At 36.5% G+C, this 20,041-nt stretch overlaps 1 protein-coding gene and 1 non-coding gene across 2 annotated transcripts in view; both read left to right on the forward strand.

The window, feature by feature from the left end:
- The window catches only part of LOC149422337 (GTP-binding protein Rhes), a 205,888-nt gene that overhangs the window by 168,375 nt on the left and 17,472 nt on the right, over nucleotides 1–20,041 (forward strand). The window lies entirely within an intron of this gene.
- On the forward strand, nucleotides 2,810–2,882 carry TRNAS-AGA (transfer RNA serine (anticodon AGA)). Its single transcript has one exon. It is a non-coding gene; the product is annotated as a tRNA-Ser (tRNA).

Here is a 20,041-nt window from a genome sequence, read left to right on the forward strand (position 1 = left end):
CCCTTAAGTTTGAATTGGGGTTAATTATGACAATAGTTTGTTAACATTAAATGGGTTGGTTAAATTTGCATTTATAAAACGTATCCGTTTAACTATGTAACTGTATAGGGCTTTAGATTTCTACAATATATAATACACACAAAGGAAATTGGATTAATTTTATACATACATTATGTATTCACCAGGGAAAGTAATTTGAATATGAAACAGGAACTCCTTTTTGTATCATAACATTTACATTAACTTAATTATAATATTACAAAACAAATGAAACTTTGAAGTAAAAGTAAATAAAAAAATTAGGCAAACATTTTTTTTTTCGTAAATTGGCTTAAGGTCCATCCACATGCACAATATTACTTACACAAACTATTGTATTGCATAAGTAAGCATATACGTTAAGACGACTTGCACGAACGTTAACTTTCGCAAATTAAATTTGTTCTAACGTAAGCAAATACGTTAAGACAGCAAAACTGTGTAATGTGCAAATGACTTGCGTAATATAACATAATACTTCAAATGATTGCGACTATTGCGCATACAAGTTTAGTCGCTGCGAGTAGATGGACCTTAAAAAGAGTTTTTCGAATACCTTTTTTTAAAAAATTGTTTACAAAGGGTTTTCGGCTTAAAATAAATCTTAAAATCATTTGGCTATTAATTATTATCCATTCAAACATTTGACACAAAATAGTGCTTTCATAAAATGTCTCAGTCCACATTCTTTGTACAAAAATGAGGCTGCCTCAGTTTCTCCTGGAAATGACAAGTGAATGGGGTCGCAGCCATATTAAAAATCGTGACGCGATAAAATACGAACATCTGAGGTGGCTGGCTATCTGATAAAATAAAACAAGGTTTTCCGTAGCATTTCACGCCCAAGCTTTTCAATATTTTTTAACCTGTTCCTATTGCAAAACTGAGTGCACGCTTTTTAGCCCAGCATCAGTATAATGTAATCGCATCTTCTTATATATATTCACGTGTATGAATAGTACTATTACCTCCAAGGCACAGATATATACAGGTATGTAAAGTGGAATATGAGGTGGCAACCTTCCGAGATTTTAGAAGAGAGGTCTGGCTCTTTATGTTTGTTCAAATAACTTTATTGTACTCTCCCAGGAGGAGTCGGGTCGAAGCTTTTAATTTGTATAATTTTTACGAAATATGTTGTTGAAGATCTATAGATATCCCGGAAAGGTAAAAGCAATTCTTTATGCAAGCTCTACACTCTTGGTTTGACCACCTGACGGGGGCGAGCATGAGAAAATCGTAAATAGATACGTTCACATCGTCTCGCCGTTTCTTCTCTCATCTCGTCGGCGCTCGAACCCATGTTGGTTTTTTGTGTCCTAGTTTAGGGCTGAGAATTAAACGTAATAGACTATAATACAAGCACACACTGCACAAAATGATAGTGGAGGGAGTTACACTCGGGCTCAAAAAAGCCAAATACAATATTGTACGAGAGTGCAGAGCAGGCATGCCACATTGAAATTCCATTATTTGCTTATCCAGACGGTGTCACACAACCTTTCCACCATTCGATTCCAGAATAAAAAGAGAGTAAATATATATACACACGGCAAACAGAGGGTTCTAGATCTTTTAGGCGCCACTGAAAGCCTCTAGTACTTAATTTGAAGGCACGGATCCGTAAGGGTCTACTGCCTGCTTGCAACTACTGTTCTTTGTTTCGTTTAATGGTTCCTGCGACTTTTATGCCTCGTACGTGATTTCTATTCCGAAATACTCATCTCTGCGCCTCTTTGCCTTTTCTTCTTGCTTTTGTTTCACCAAGAAGTATAATAATGACTGTAACGACGTTATTTCAAACCATTTGCGAGCAACATGTTACATTTTTGCTTTTTTACATACCCATAACGTGAATTAACGTTGGTATTAAGACAAGGATCTGTGTCCTTTTTCGAAAATATGATTTTCCTATCTAAATTCTACACGTACCTTCCTACTGTGGAAATAAAACGGTATATTAATTCAGCCACGCCACAGCTATGCCGTCTGTTCCTCCCAAATCCGTTCGGAAGAGATTAGCCTGATTTCTACGATCGATCATTTAAACATCCTTCATTACTAAGCGGAAAGTCAATAAAGTTTTATAAACCCTATAAAAAGCCCCGTTTCAAATTGTGTTCTATAAAATTTTCCATTTTTCTTACAAAGTGAACACCAAAATACCACACGTGAATAAATGATCGTATCGTACAAAACACAGAATAGAAATAAAGCATGACATTTTTGGGGTCAGCACTCAACAATAATGGCCTTAAACATCACTTTGTAGTCTGCTAACAGTGATAACTCAAGCAATACTAAAAATAATTTATCTGTAAATTCTATACGGTTAGTTGGAAAGTTAGTTAGTAGGAAAATGTTTGGAGTGTATTTTTGGGTGCTGACCGTCAAACGTGGATTTTTTAAAACATTGTCGTTTTATTATTTTTTTTTAAATAAAGGAATAATAATTTATTATTATCACATAATGAAGTATCTCAATAATAAAGTTAAGAGATTAGGTGTAAAAATTGAACAAAGCTACAATCAAATTCAAATCAAACGACTAAATTGCAAAATGACATAAAACAATAATAAATTATTATAAGCAATAATTAGTCGCCTGTAATATCAATACAAATTGAAATTATCTCCCTAGTAAAAATACAATTCAATATGTACTAGTATTTCAAACAAAAAAAACATAAAAATAGGTACATATATAATAATCAGTAATTGTTGATTGGAGTACTAGTACATATTGAAATATTTGGCGGGTTGGAAATAGGCCGACGTGGCTCAGTGGTTCAGAGCGTCTGACCAGACATCAGAAGGCGCGGGTTCAATTCCCGTCGGCGGCATTTATTTTTACTCGGGAGATATTTTCAATTCGTATTGATATTACAGGCGACTAATTATTGCTTATAATAATTTATTATTGTTTAATATCATTTTGCAATTAAGTCGTTTGATTTGAATATGATTATAGCTTTGTTAAATTTTAACATCTAATCTCTTAACTTCATTATTGAGGAATGCCAAAAAAGGGGGTTGATACCAGAAACGAACCACCAATATTCATGGACCTCGAAACTTGGTCTTCCCACCCTCCACCGGCTACTGGTCCACCCATCCTCTACCCTCTATTCCACCCACAGACCATGCTTCTGCCCGCCGACGCTATAACCCTTGTCTCCGAACCTTAAAAAAAGCGACTCGCTCTTCCACTGGAAATGTTTTACAATAAAATTCTATTAAAAGTTGCTTTTAATTAGAGCTCGATTGGAAGCGCTGAATATTCGAAAATATTTACATTAAAAACACACAACTTATTTTTTGTAATCTTCTCTTATTCAGTTTGTAACGATTTAACCATGTTTTATTTACGAAAATTAAACTTTTATTTACTAGACAATGTTCACAGTTACGAGCAGTATAGATTATATACAATTTTCAAATTATAATTTATTTCAAAATAAATCAGGATCAATTTTTATTTCAATTAAGTATATTATTCATATTTTATGACGACAGTAAATGTTACCAGTTAATATTTATGTCTTTAATATAGGCTCATAAATATGTGGATGTTATCATAACATTATTTTCAATGTTATGATAACATCCCGTCAATTTTTCTAGAACAATGCGCATCTGCAATATCAGTAAAAGGTTGACTTGCCTTATTATTTAACCACTTACTTTCTTGTGGACATTTTCCGACCCGTCAGAAATCTAGTTTTTGCTACCCCTATTTTTGAAAAAGGTGATGACACAATATGCATACAATCAGCCCACATAAAAAATTGAATCCCTTGTTCTCGAATTAATTTATCAAGAGTAATAGATAAAAACCAACACGGATTCGTTACTTGCAGGTCAACTGCTACTAACCTATAACTTTAACATAACTATATTACGGAATCTTTTACCAACAAAAAACAAGTTGACAGTACCTATACAGACTTTACAAAAGCTTTCGACAAAGTATCCCATAAGTTATTACTTACTATGCATTAGGGCTGTGAACCAAGTTGTTGGATTGGTTCACGAGTTACTTGTCAACAGAATCCTATTCGTCAAAATTAAATATTCTAAATAAAAGTTATTTTATGCAACTAGTGGTCTACCGCAAGGAAGCCATCTTGTCCCCATTCTATTCCTTATATTCATAAATGATATCATAGGTGTCATAAATAGTTTCGACGATGTAGAATTTCTCCTTTTTGCCGAAGACATCAAATTATACAAAGAAATATCCAATATTAGCTACTGCCTAATCTTACAGTCAAACACCGACAAAGTACACAATTGGTATATCGCTAATAACTTAACGTTGATAAATGTAATTTTGTCGAATCATTTGACTACGCTATTAACAACAAAATCTTTGAAAAAGTCAACGAAATTAAGAATCTTGGAGTTATGTTTAACACCCAAATAAAACTTTGTAAGTCATATACAACAAGTAACTAATAAAGGGGTGAAGACAGTGGGATTTATAACCAGAACTATCAAAGAGTTCGATTCATTGGAAGTTATTAAAATCGTATATTTGTCGCCAATACGCAGCTTGCTAGAATACAATTCAATTGTGTGGTATCCATACTATCAAATTCATTTAAGAAAAATTGAAAGTGTGCAGCACAAAATTTTACTTAGAAGTAACGCGTAGGAGCGATTATATTTATTTTTCAATTACTTCTTATTGTAAATTACTTGTATTCTCTTGTAAAATACGTATAATCAACCTGTTATATTAATTTATATTGTTTGTAAGTCGTCTGCACTTATATGTAGCATGTATTATGTTCGTTTTTTAAGTTTTTGGTTATTTATTTTGTAGTTGTTATTTTAAAAATAAAAACCTTCTGTTGTAACTGTATTATGCAGTAAATCGTGTAAACTATCAATCATACAAAAGCCCATCAGGGCGTTTAAATTAATAAATATATATACATATATTATGTATGTAGGCTTGTTTAAGTAAACACAACAGAAGGTGTAATTTTAAAACAGAAAAGCATCCCTCAATGGATTTTATTATATATAAAGATATGAATGGATTAAAGTTTTATTCCGGTGTGCACTGGTAAATTTTATTTTATTAATTTGTGTTATATCACAATTTATTCCTTTAAAGTAATATATAGTATACTTATAGTGCAAGATACTCTCAGTATAGCCCTGGTACCAGACCTTTCACTTCCTTCCACTTCCTTTTCGCCATCTCTTTCCCCTATCCACAACCTTCAGCCTCACAACATACTCTAATTGTGGATGACGTAGTCTTACTGGCTCCAGACGGTTGAGAGTGGTTGGGACTGGGAAAAAAATAGTATATTTTAATTGAACTTTCTTTAACATACGAGTATTAGGTACAATTTATTGTATTTCGCCCTTATCATGGTGCTCATGGTAGTCGTACATTGATTGTGTATTAAGTTCTGTAAACTTAAGTTGGTTTGTTGGGATTGAATTCTGGGGTTACCTTATCCTAGAATCCCTTTGTCACATTTTGATAATTTGATAAGGTATCAGAATATACTCAGAAAATTGTCCCCGATTTTAATGTTACAACTACCTATGTCAGGTGCTTACGGTTGAGATTGTGACCTATCTTCCGTAGAAATGCAATTATAGTTTCAGCATTTTTTACGCCAGTAAATCGACAGTCTCCATCCCCGGAGTTTCTGGAATGCCCCAGAAACTAATAAATATTGCTTAAAAAAAATTCTGCATACCGGATCGATATTGCTCTTAGAGGTTGTAAAATATTATGATTTGAGATTTATTTTTCGTGTATTATGCCGTGTTGCGCCATCTTCTTTTTTAACCAACGTGTGTCCTGATAATGGAAACTTTGGCTAAGGAAGGAGGTAGCACAACATGGTATAGTACCCCCAAAAAAATCACTACATTTGTAAAATATTGTTTGTTTCGATAGCTCTTGTGAATTTCAATCCCAGCCGCGAAGTTTTGATTTTAATTATGGTAACGAAATGATGTGAGGCTATTTAGAAGCGGAAAATTGGTACAGCTGAAAGGATGCCGCTATAATATTGAATAGGCCTATCTTATGATGTATATTGCTAAGTATTGGTTAAACCGGGAATCGAACCTGGTTATTAAATTGGCTAAGCTCAGATAAAATGGTAGAGAGATGAGGCTCGTGTACTATCAGGGGCGGGCAGCTTCTTTGGTCATCAGGCTCGTCCATCGGTTAGGAGGTCAAAAGGCAGGTTTATCACACAATAATAACACATGGGTAGTAAGGCACAAGGTATATTAATTGTCTCGAGAAATACAGGTTGACATAGATCTCCCTACTAACTCTCTCTACTAATTTGTGACGACCAGATAAAGCGTGGATTCTACATGAATTTACGAGAATTGAACACAAGAAAAGGGGGGAAGGTTGAAAGCTTACGATTCGCCTTGAGATGTGGTACATCATGTTGACCCAGGTTTCCCGCGCTTAAAAGGCAGCGGTACTGATGGTGTGGTAATATGCACTCGGGATTTTACACGAGAACGGGACTCCATTGAGTTTAGTTCGAACCGAGATAATAAACATGACTGCTAGTTTGATGGCGAAATGTATCTAGTTAAACTGGAACGAGATCGCGTCCGTTATTGCGTAATCATGCAAGCCATGCCCGCGAGGGGTTTTCGCCATCGTGAGCGACCGTGTTGCTAAGACCAAGGTCGGATTTGCACTGCCGAAGCGCGCTTAGGGCCGCCCGTGTTGACCGCGAGCAGTGTGGGTGGTCCAAGTCGATCACGTATTTCGACCATCTGGTCGCGTGTGTCGCAACTAGTGAGGGGAAATTGGGGCTAGTGTGCATCCTTTTTATAGGGTAACTTGTATTACGTAACACATTCCCCCTCCGCCAGTAAAAGGCGACGTGGTAATGAAGCTTTAGGCACTAAAAATCCTCTTCATCTTGTCGTGAGGTGAGTAGAGAGAGAAAAAAAACAGTGTTGATTTGCAAAAAAACAAAGAGAAAAAAAAAATATGGTTATGCAATGGTGAAAAGACAAAATACAAGGTTATGCAGTGATGACAAGAACAACATACAAGGTTATGCAGAGATGACAAGAACAACATACAAGTTATGCAGTGATGAAAAGACAAACATACAAGGTTATGCAGTGATGAAAAGACAAACATACAAGGTTATGCAGAGATGACAAGAACAACATACAAGTTATGCAGTGATGAAAAGACAACAACCTGACTCTAAAATTTCATTGGTCTGTAAGCTAAGTTTGAAGAGCGTAGTGTTCGTTGAGTACCAAGTAGACGTAATTTCACTGAAGTTATTAAAGTTACACTTTCACTGTAACTTGACCCATTTGAGATTGCACTCAAGTATCACTAGGGCCATAGAAATTGAACTGTGCTTCTTGGTTGTGGTTGAGAGATGGTGATGCTGAGGGCCAGAAGTATCCGGGTTCTGATGTTGTACCAGCGTGAATTCCATTATGCTGATGTGGTGGGGCAGTGGTTGTCAAGGTGAAGTGAAGTTGGTAAAGACATGGAGTAATACCAGTGAGTAGATTGATGATTGATGCGTGTGATGGCTATTATGTTGAGTTTGCGCATCGGCAAGTGGTTGATTTGTACAATGGCCCGTAGTTGATTGTACGACGGCAAGTAGTTGATTTGTACAAATGGCAAGTAGTTGATTGCACAATGGCAAGTGGTTGATTTGTACAAACGGCAGGTGGTTGATTGCACAATGGCAAGTAGTTGATTGCACAATGGCAAGTGGTTGATTTGTACAAACGGCAGGTGGTTGATTGCACAATGGCAAGTAGTTGATTGCACAATGGCAAGTGGTTGATTTGTACAACCGGCAGGTGGTTGATTGCACAATGGCAAGTAGTTGATTGCACAATGGCAAGTGGTTGATTGCACAACGGCAAATAGTTGATTGCACAACGGCAAGTGGTTGTTGCTCAAACGGCAAATAGTTGATTGCACAACGGCAGGTAGTTGATTGCAGGAACATAACTAACCTTGAGCTGGCATGCTCTGAGGTTGGTTCTTTTGAATGTGGTTTGAATGATGAGACAACTTGATTTGCTACTGCACGCACGACTCACACCTAATTTGGGTGCGGTCGGGTGTTTTTGGTACGCAGAGATTGGAGAGAAGTGAGTGATGGAAGTGAAGGCGGCAAAGAAGTGAAGCTCAGCTTGCAGGTGATGAGGAGGGCTGCTGGTCTTCTTTTTAATCCGGGGACAGGTTATTATTATAGTCAAAATTCTTGAAGTTTACCTGCCTGGTAGACCAATGATGAAAAAACGTTTGGAGAGAAACAAATTGTGTTCAAGAGAAAAGACAAAAAGATAAAAAACGTTGTTGGTTAGAGAGGAGAGAGTAGAGAGAGATCTATTATGCTGACTATACCATGAGTATCCCGAGATTGGGGAGACAAAAAGACTATCACGACTGGCGTGAGGTTACCTATTTGATTTACAAGGTAGGTAGGTGGTTGTGCCGTAGTAACACCAAGTTTCTGAAAGAAGTTGGCCTTCCATGGCCGGTGTTAGCGCTTGAGCGATAACAACTTACGACTTTCAAAATTACAAGAAATTTGTTGATTACCTAGGAATGGGGTGAAAAGGAAATATTTGAAGCAAATTTCATGGATAAAGATTGTCTTAAAGACAGACGATACGCTATGTGCGTAGGGTACACCTTCCAGATTCATGAAATCAACCTCAAGAATAATGAGGGATGAGGAAAAAATGGCGTTGAGCGAGAAGGTCTGCTGGTGATGGAGCTAATTCTCCGTTCGATCTCTTTCAGAGAACGAAATGTGGTCAACCAGCAGATTTCTTAGCTCTTTACAAATATACATGAGTTTGATGGAAGGGTGAAGGATGGAGGGTTTGAGTAGCGAAAATTGATGGTGACTGAGCTAATTCTCAATTCGATCTCCATGTGAGGACGAAATATATCAACCAGCAAATTTCCTAACTCTTTACACATATACATGAATTTGATGAAAAGGTGAAAGGAGAATACACAGTAATAACAATCTAATCTTTCACGTGTATTTGGTGAAAGATTAGGGGTCGTTTTTAATCTTCTACAGTTTGTGAGAACATGACAGACCCTTGCTCAAGCTTCACAAACCTGGGAGTTTTTCTTATTCGTCTCCCAGACAACGAGTTAGGTGGTTTTGTGTCACTGTCTCAATTAACTCCCACGACACGATACCTCATAACCAACAGTGAAGCTGATGGCTAGTCCATGGTCAATGGATAGTGGATGGTTCTTGGGTCCGCTTGACAAGAAGTCCACAGGTATCAGTTAGCGTAAAAAATTGCTGAATGCACAGCTTCATGTTTGTTTGAAGAGAACAAAAAAATTTCTCACTACAGTGAAGGACATTTCCCTCAGTGTCATGAGTAATACAAAAGGGTCCCAATTAAGGGCGACAAGTCAGGGTAAAATGATCTACGTCTGGTAGAACAAGTACATAGTGTCAACTTATTTAAAGAAAACAACAACAAGATATTGTATCGTTCGCACGAATCATGGTAAATATTATAACGTTTCCACGTCTCATGTAGAAATTGAACGAATTACGAAAGAACCCTAGTATTGAAAGGACGGTACAACATAGATATTTATAACCATTTATGGAACAAATTATCTGTTTGGCCACAGTATATGTAAGCCAGTATAAAAGTAATTATAACGAACTTCTCGTATCACGGTAGATATTATAACATTCTCATGTATAGCGTTAGATTTTATAACGATCCCTCGTCTCATGGTGGATATTGTAACATTCTCATGTATCATGAAAATAACATATCAACGTTCAATAATAAAAAAAGTACCATTTCAATACCGGAAAAAAGATACATACACAATGTCAAAAACAATCAAGTAGTGGCTATTGGTATTATCAAAAAGACGATGGCATAACCTTTGGTTGGGTTTATGCGTTTAGTTGGCAATAATACGAGACATATGCCTAAAGATGTCTTACGCGAGACACACAGTATAGCAGAAGAGACCTATTTGGTTTTACTAACTCTTTGCTTACAAAATGTTGAGATGGCATAACCTTTGGTTGGGTTTATGCTTTAAGTTGGCAATAATACAAAACATATGCCTATAAGGATGTCTTAGACAAGACATACATATAGCAAAAGAGACCTACTCGGTTTTACTCACTCTTTGCTTACAAAAAGGTTTGTAGTGGTTTATTTAAGACCTTTTAGGGTTTTACTTACTTAAAATGACCAAACACAAAACGGGGAACACACTTGGTGTTGCCAAAATTGCCACAAACACGAATGTTGTGAACTTTATGTTACAAGTAGATACAAGAGGCACCTAGAGACACAGGATGACTTAATATAAGTGACCTGGCTCGGTGTATTTGACAAGGCAAATTAATGTCATTTAAGTCAAAATATAGTACATAATATAACAAATTGGGGTCAGAAAGTTGAGATCTTAAGATTTTACATACTCAATGTGACCGAAAGGTGTTATTGTTATTGATGAGGAGGACAAAGCGGCGTTTGTTCTTCTTTACAACAACCTTTTTCAGAATTGACGTGTCAATATCAAATTCTGAAAAAACAACAAATTAGAGCAAATGGGAATATTGAGCGCCATTCAATTTTTTTAGACAAAACTGAAAAAACTTTAAAAAAAGGTAATTGTAACTTTTATTTGTTACACCTTTGTAAACATGAATCAAATGACGATACCAAACTGGAATTTACACACGCATTATGATTACAAGTTACAGGGGTAGAAAATTCACCTCAATTGGGTGTATGTTGCAAAGGGTCATTGTTTTATGTACGATGGAGCCCAATGGAACAAATGTGACGAACAAATGTGAAAGAACAATGTGAAAAAACAATGTGAAAAACAAAGAACATGAGAGAATTAAAAAAAACATTTACATATAATGTTGTACGTGACTTTTTGTGGTAGTTAAGACAAAAAATAGTTATATATTTAGTGTCGTAAGTGTCAGAATGGTGACGACTGACAACTGATGTCCAGGGTCATGACTCCGGGAGCATCAATCGTTTTGGAGGTGGAAAAAGTCTCTTGACTGGAATGATCAGTTCCAGAGAAGAATATGTACAAAATATGAGTACAATTTATATACATTACACGGTGAGGTGTGACAAAGAAACAAAAATAACAAAAGGTTTATACAAAAGAGCATAGTAGTGCATGTATGGGTGAGAAATGATTAAAAGCCACAGTTGACACTTCTGTGTTTTTAGAAAAAATGAGAAGGTTACCTTGCAGAGGTCGAAATGCGAGTTTTTATATGAAACTAACGCGATAAGACATGCTGTTTGTCTGCACGAGGGCCAAATCTCGTGGGACAAAGGTAGAGCCAAAAGTTTGTTAGCTATGTGTGTGTGACCTAGTGAAGGTGGTGTCTATTGTGTCCACGCTTCCTAGTTTGACAATATCTTTCACATGGTAGTTACCGATGTGTTTACCAGAGGCGTCTGATAGGGTATACACTACATCTGAGATTTTTCTCAGCACTTTTGCTTTAACAAAGCGAGGAGCTAGTTTTGCAGAGAAGTACAAAGCACCTTGTGAAAGTGTGTTGTTGCGTCTCCAAACTGTGTCGTTTTCCTTAAAGGTAACATGTTTCCTGCGTAAATTGTGTCTGTTTGTGTCAGCAATTATACTGCCGGGTTGAAATTGCAGTCTCCTAATATATTTCCTGTTGTAGAATGTTGCGTACTTAATCAGGACGTTTTTGGTTTTGTTGAAAGGAGAAATATTCCTGTCTTTTAATTCCTTTTCTAAACTTTGAGTACTTTGAGAGCAGATGTTGGCTATTATGCCTAAGGTGTTGTTTTGAGGATTCATTTTGTGGAAGTTGATTTAGACTTTGTGAGAAGAAAAAGAATTGTCTGAGTGTGTGGCTGGTTGTTTTTCAAAAAAAAATACCAGGGGTTTGCTTGTGATGGTTGGTGAAGAATTTTGTGAAATTTTTCAAAGTCCTAGTATGGAAAAAAAATGGCCAGCGGTTTCCTTGTGTTTTTGATGGAAAAATCCCTGAGATAGTGCGTTTTTGAAAAATTTCCGAAAAATTTCAAAGTTTCAATTATGGAAAAAAAAAAATGGCCAGCGGTTTCCTTGTGTTTTTGATGGAAAAATCCCTGAGATTGTGCGTTTTTGAAAAATTTCCGAAAAATTTTCAAAGTTCCAATTATGGAAAAAAAAAAAAAAAAAAAATGGCCAGCGGTTTCCTTGTGTTTTTGATGGAAAAGTCCCTGAGATTGTGCGTTTTTGAAAAATTTTCCGAAAAAGTTCAAAGTCCTAGATGAGTGAAGGAAATTTTTGAAAAAAAATTTCCAAGTCTTTGATTTGAGAAAAAAAACGGCCAGGGGTCTCCTTGCAATTTTAGTGGAAAAGTCCCTGAGATTGTGCGTTTTGAAAAAAAATTTCCGAAAAAGTTCAAAGTCCTAGATGAGTGAAGGAAATTTTTGAAAAAAATTTCCAAGTCTTTGATTTGAGAAAAAAACGGCCAGGGGTCTCCTTGCAATTTTAGTGGAAAAGTCCCTGAGATTGTGCGTTTTGAAAAAAATTTCCGAAAAAGTTCAAAGTCCTAGATGAGTGAAGGAAATTTTTGAAAAAAATTTCCAAGTCTTTGATTTGAGAAAAAAAACGGCCAGGGGTCTCCTTGCAATTTTAGTGGAAAAGTCCCTGAGATTGTGCGTTTTGAAAAAAATTTCCGAAAAAGTTCAAAGTCCTAGATGAGTGAAGGAAATTTTTGAAAAAAATTTCTTCCGAAAAAAATTTCAAAGTGCAGATTTCGAGAGAGTATTGTTTGTTTCTTTCAACAATTAATTGGAGGGTTGTTTGTGATTCGAGACAAATTGTCTGAATTTAAGCAGAACCAGTGTTTGGTTATTTACTCGTAAAGATTCCCTTTCCCTTGGACAATCGACAGGCCATTGCGGAGAAGCGCCGAGGGTCCGGGTTTACGTCAATCGCGAATCTCAATTATATGTAAAGGGTAAGTCGGCTTTCAAGACTTTTCTTTCAAAAAGGATACTCTACCCACCTTTATTACATATAAAGCGGAATTATCAAATGACAGAAGGGCGTTAGTTTTCCTTGTCTATGTATTTTGCAGAACGATGCTGGCTTATGGCTCCACTAACAAGGAATTTATTTTGTATCATGTACAAGATTTGAAACTGTTGAATTGTAGATTATTGTAGTTCATTCTCTCTAATAGTTGCACTTGGAAAGTAAACCATTGTGGTTTTGGATCACTATGTGATGTTTGAGATGTCCGAAAAGAAGTAAATGTTGGTTGCGCACCTTGTGATGGAATACCGGTACTTAAAATTTTGTCGAGTGACGATTCGTAAAACTTGTAATTTGACACCGAATGGTTTTAATGTGACACGGTTGTTTTAAATTTGACGCGATGGTTTGTAGAATAGCTAAGATTTATTGGAAGAAAACATTGTTATTCAAAGGTTAATACAAAACAAGGCATGAAAACAGAGTGAAGGAGTACAAGATTATTTCCAATTTGATCTCCCGATGGACGATTAATTACCAAAAAAAACCACGTTTTTGCGCCAGTGCTAAGTATTGGTTAAACCGGGAATCGAACCTGGTTATTAAATTGGCTAAGCTCAGATAAAATGGTAGAGAGATGAGGCTCGTGTACTATCAGGGGCGGGCAGCTTCTTTGGTCATCAGGCTCGTCCATCGGTTAGGAGGTCAAAAGGCAGGTTTATCACACAATAATAACACATGGGTAGTAAGGCACAAGGTATATTAATTGTCTCGAGAAATACAGGTTGACATAGATCTCCCTACTAACTCTCTCTACTAATTTGTGACGACCAGATAAAGCGTGGATTCTACATGAATTTACGAGAATTGAACACAAGAAAAGGGGGGAAGGTTGAAAGCTTACGATTCGCCTTGAGATGTGGTACATCATGTTGACCCAGGTTTCCCGCGCTTAAAAGGCAGCGGTACTGATGGTGTGGTAATATGCACTCGGGATTTTACACGAGAACGGGACTCCATTGAGTTTAGTTCGAACCGAGATAATAAACATGACTGCTAGTTTGATGGCGAAATGTATCTAGTTAAACTGGAACGAGATCGCGTCCGTTATTGCGTAATCATGCAAGCCATGCCCGCGAGGGGTTTTCGCCATCGTGAGCGACCGTGTTGCTAAGACCAAGGTCGGATTTGCACTGCCGAAGCGCGCTTAGGGCCGCCCGTGTTGACCGCGAGCAGTGTGGGTGGTCCAAGTCGATCACGTATTTCGACCATCTGGTCGCGTGTGTCGCAACTAGTGAGGGGAAATTGGGGCTAGTGTGCATCCTTTTTATAGGGTAACTTGTATTACGTAACAATATATTCTTCAAAACTTCACTGCGAATTCCGATTGCTCCTTTTGCTGTCGCGGCGTTGAACTCATCAATTATAACTTATTCGGTTGAAATTACTAATTACACGCACTTTAACTTATCCTCGTAACAAAAGTATCGGAAAAGAGGAAACGTACGTATACATTAAAGTAAGAATAAGTCTGCGGTGCCCGAACAATGTTAGTATTTAATAATATGAAGAGATTACTTTAGAAGTCAAGTAATACCCTAACAATATTGAACCATAAACTGAATATTTATATACATATAATATATAAAAGCAAAAAATGAGGCTGCTCACAGCCTCAGCTGTGAAACCACGAAGTCCGCGCCGGGCAATACTAAATCGATATTGCACGAAGGCACTCAGTCACCCGAGACAGGCGAGTAAAAGCGTGCTAGTGGAATTTGCAGCATTTTATACATGTGTTCTAAGAAGAGGGATTGGCGGGCCACAGAAGGATCCTTGAAATATCGTATTCAGCGGGCGTCCACACACATACCGACGTTAAATATTGTACGTCTTCTTACCTGTGTTTCCGTTTCTTTCAAATCGAGTTTGGTTTTTGTTGAGATCATGCAATAGAATGATTATTGGATTATACGAAAAAAACAAACGACTCCAGAATTCACATCGCAATTTTTTTGATGAGTCGGCAATCATTTTTGTTGTTAGGTGCGACTTTCTAAGTATAAAACCAGTAAGAAAGATCGCAAGGGTAGGAGGTTATTGTTTGATCTATTACTCTTGACGAAAGTTTGAGTTTTTTGTGAGTGTAATCGAGGGAGGTGAGGCAAGGGGAGTTCGTTTCCGCTTGCTACGTCATCATCCTTATATCGCTCAGTTGTTGCTTGACCGTGATATGTAGTGACTACCAGTACCCCCTTTACCTCATTAACTCCACAGCAAAATTGGAAGCAAATATGTGACACGGAAAAGAATGCCGATGAGGTTGCGAAAGAAATGGTAAGGCGAGGAGAACCTGTCTAGTCCCGACTCACAAACATGACGATTGCATGTTAATATTTCTTTCGGTGCTTAAATTCAGTAACTAGGTGTTACAGTAAAGCATAGTAGTTACCACGAAATTTCGCTCACAGACCACGTTTAAATTTATGATAATTTTATCAGAACTCTGCACCTTGGTGCAAACATTGCCAGTGGCGAAGCGCGGAGAAATTTACAATTGGAAAATTCCCTCGCCAAACATTTCTGTCCCTATTACAATTAAAATTTAGCCACGTGGCATTCATGTAAAAGCTGCCGAGCTTAAACATGTAAAACAAGCTGATATAAGCCGTTCGTTTTAAGCTCTAAAGCCTGTTGTTTGAGCTTGGGACAAATGAGTACTGTCACCCTCCCGGATCGAACAAAAACTCAAAGGTCATTACGTCATTTTTCACTGTAATGGATTTTATAACCCCTTCCAACACTTTGCCTAGTTATATTTGGATTCCCATTGTTTCTAAATATTCAAAACGGTGCTGCAGAAATAATTCGTTTTTATTTTAGTAACTAAAAATTGTAAAATTTAAAGGAGCTTCGACGAATTTTTGGTCACTAAATTACTTACACAAATCTAATCCGCCACACACATAATATTTGGATGCAATAGTCCTCGTAAAATGTAAGCAAAATTTTCATATAACTTTTTTAATGTCATTACAAATAATTCCTTAAGTTTTATTCCTTTTTTTCGAAACAACCTATTAAGATATTTTATTTACGAGACAGTCATTATCAGCAACGGATTATCAGCTACTTACTCGCTAAATGACCAAAAAAGGCAGCTTCTAATTTCCCAATTAACCTTGCTTTCACACTTTCAATAATATTTGTCTAAACTAAGTCTATCCGCTCACAGGGTAACTAAAACTGGTTGGCAATCGAGCTTCTCTCACGGCGCTACTCAAGTTTACGATTAATGTAAGCTTATTTAAACACAGAATGAAGAAGAACACTTAAGCTGTCATCTGTCACTAATCATATAATGTTTAAAAAAATGTCTTCAGAAACAAGTGATGTTGAAGCCGTCATTGTTTTTCTTGCTTAATTAGGATGCCTGTAGTCACAAATACACAGGAGTTTTTCAACATCCTGAACAAATTTAATGTTTTTCCTGTTCGGACATATATGGGCAACTGAAAACGCGCAGGCGGAGTTGCGAGTGACTGGTTGCGTCGCCGTTGAAGACTGGTTTTTGGTAAGTTGCGCCGTGTGCGGACCGCCATTGAAAGCAACTTGCAGGATGCATGCAACTCCACAGGATAGCAACTTGCGTTGCCAACGGGTTTTTTTTTCAGTTGCTCCGTGAGCGGATGGACTAAAAAAATTCAAAAGTTGTATCATTTGAATAATATTTTAAATTGTAAATATAATACCCGGTAATTACTGAATATACATGATAAGAATTATTTTATATGATTAAATTGTTTCAACACTGTAACCGATGTACTGTTTGTTACTATAACATAAAATAAATAAATACATGTGGTAATGTAAGGATACAATATTTTTTTCTATACATTATTTTTGGATATTTATATTTATTTAGGATACCATAAGTATTTCTTTAATTAGTAAATTACTGATAATTCTAAATTACCATTTGATTTTATGACCTCTCTTGTTTAGTATCAACAGACCATTGTTTTAATAAAATAAAAGAACTAGTCTTTTACATAAAAAAATATTAAAGGTATTAAGTTAGATAATTTAGAATCGTTAGAAATTAGGAAGTCTTTAAATACTATGTCTGACCTTTTATTAAATAATCAAATTAACCTAACTTATGAAGAAAACACACTTTATAGCCCTATATTAAATCTGTTTCCCACCATCCATTTCACTCCATAATATTATGTTTATGTTACGTTGTGTTTCTTACGCCCTTAAAATTTATTATTATATGTGTAATTCTTTAAAAATAATATTTTTTTGTAATTTGTTATTATGTAAACTATAACGTTTTTTATTACCACACCCATGTAATGTTTTCTCCCTTCCACTTATCAATTATCAGTTTAGTCAGCTCTTTCATGTATTTTGTCTCTGTCTAGTATATTTTCCATAATATGTCATATTCTGTCTCCCTCTGTTTTACTATATGTAAGCGCATTCTCGGTCTTAGTTTTTAGTTATTAATAACATCCTGATGAAGATTGACTGAAGCGAATCCGGTAGATGTGATAATTAATAAAAAAACTCGTGGTTATTAAACAAAGTACTTTATTTAAATATATAATTATTTCTTAAAAACATATTTTATAATATATTTGTTTCTTCGTAACTACCTTATCTACAACAACAAAAACCTTATTTGAGTGTTTTTAACTCACTAGGCTCTGTTCATAACTAACTAACTAACTAACTAACCATCACGCCGTTTCTCCGCAGGGGTAGGCAGAGAGGACGGACCGCCAAACAACTCGGTCTTGGCACACACTCCTTGCCTCATTCACATTCATACATCGTCTCATACATACTCTTCTATTATTCTGACTCTTGACATGGCCCGACTCGAGTATCTGATTCACTTGATCGTGCCATGTCTTCCTTGGGCGTCCCCGACTTCTGCTACCATTCACATTTGCATAATATATCCTCCTTACACTCCTATCTTCGCTCATTCGCTCTACATGCCCAAACCATCTAAGCGTCCCTTTCTTAATCTTACTCATTACGCTTACATCAGCCTTGCACTCTTTGCGGATCTCCACATTCCTCACACGATCGAACATGGTTTTACCACACATACGCCTCAGGGATCTCATTTCAACAGCATTTAATCTACTTTCATCCTTTCTTTGCCAGTTCCATGCCTCACTTCCATACATCAGGGTAGGTACCAGCACTCCGTTGTGGACTGCTAACTTCGCTTCTTTGGACAATTTTTTGTTAGCGCCTACGGCGTGTAATATTTTTCCTCTTTTCGCCTTTTTTTTATTTGTTTAAAACAATATAAAATTTTCTTCTCTCTTGGCTATGACCGATATTTAATTTTTTTTTCTTTTAAGGCTTTGCATATGTGTTCGCAGGGATGGAAAATTCCTCCCCTACAACACATAAGCCTCCATGAAAATTGGACCCTTTTCTTTGATATCTACAGAAAGCTACTTAAAGCTCTCTTGTACTATATATCTTTATAGACATATGTACTTAACTAATTAATACGTTATTTACGAACTTGAACGCAAATATTTCCGTATTTATATTGTAATTAAATTCCATCAAACGTTGTGTAATTTTTTGATTTATGATATAGGATTTTAATTACCTTCATTTTTGTGGTAACCCCCTTGGTTCTGATCGAGGCGTTGAGTTTCAAAATTTAATTGGTCTTTCCATTGCAAACCTAGACTTAAATGAATTCTCTGAATGAGCTAACTTTCCTATTGTAATTATTCTGATTACCTGCACCCTAACAAAGTCGTAGTTAAACGCTGATAAAAGATATTATACATGTTTATTTGAACAGGTGATTAAATATAACTCAAATGGTTAATTGTTAGTAAATTTGATTTTGGTAAACTCTTGTGTCTGTTTGGCGCCACTCCTTTATGATTCTGCTGCTATAAGGTACATGTAAAGATTGATTTAGTAGGTTAATGTAATTAGTTAATTGCATATTTGACGAACTCGGAATAGCCCATTTGCTGGCATAATTTGGCTCCAAATCCTCCTGCAAGTAAACGAGATGATCGTGAGTCAACGAGAAATTCGCACAATCCTTTGACACGGCTCTTTGATTGATACCTAAGTTATCGCGTCCCAAAAAGCCTTCCACGTCATCATGCACTGCCTTCAAGTTTCCCCTCGAGTCCCGATACCCCCAAATTCCGACCCCTCCTTGGACTACAATTTACTTAGGGCGAACCGGTTTCCTCCTATATACAATCATATACTCACGGTTGGTGTGGACTTACGGGTCGTGAATCCTCATTCCACGTTTAAGAGAAGATGCGAGAGTGGTCCAGAAGACCTAAAATGCAAGCTGTATGCAGGTCCGCATCCTCCAGTAAACAGTACATACGAATAAATATATGTATACATACAGTTTGGGAAAGGTTTATAACTCGCAATACGAGGCTATCTACCTCGCATTCCAAGCTCGGATCTCGCACGAAGAGTTCTGCGAAACTCTAGGCTTGGTAACCGAATATATACGTAAGAATAAGGTTATACTAATAAATACTAGTAGAATAAGATCTTATTTGATAGTTTGTTTTGGAGAGCTATCGAACTCCAGGCTTTTGTTTGTTTGGTTTTGACGTTTTTATTTAAGAGAATCGCCATCTCTATTTGGTTTGGTTAATGGTCTTGTTGTAGGAGCGACCACTGCCTCCTGTTTGATGAGCTGTATTTGTTTTAAATTTTACTTCCAGGTTTCAACATTAATTTTGTTCATCCTATCCCGTGATTTTCCAATTGTTTCAAGTAGTTGGTTGCCACATTAGAGAGTACTCGACTCTCAAATGTCTCAGGCAACTGATGGGGTTTTGTATGAGCACCCAATCAATAACATTCAAATGTTTTGTATAATTATTCGATATAAATCTTACTAACCCGTGATTTTTCAATTGTCGATTG

This window comes from Hesperophylax consimilis, chromosome 7, assembly GCF_061612785.1.
Source record: "Hesperophylax consimilis isolate HC1 chromosome 7, BYU_Hcon_1.0, whole genome shotgun sequence".
Classification (NCBI taxonomy): Eukaryota; Metazoa; Arthropoda; class Insecta; order Trichoptera; family Limnephilidae; genus Hesperophylax; species Hesperophylax consimilis.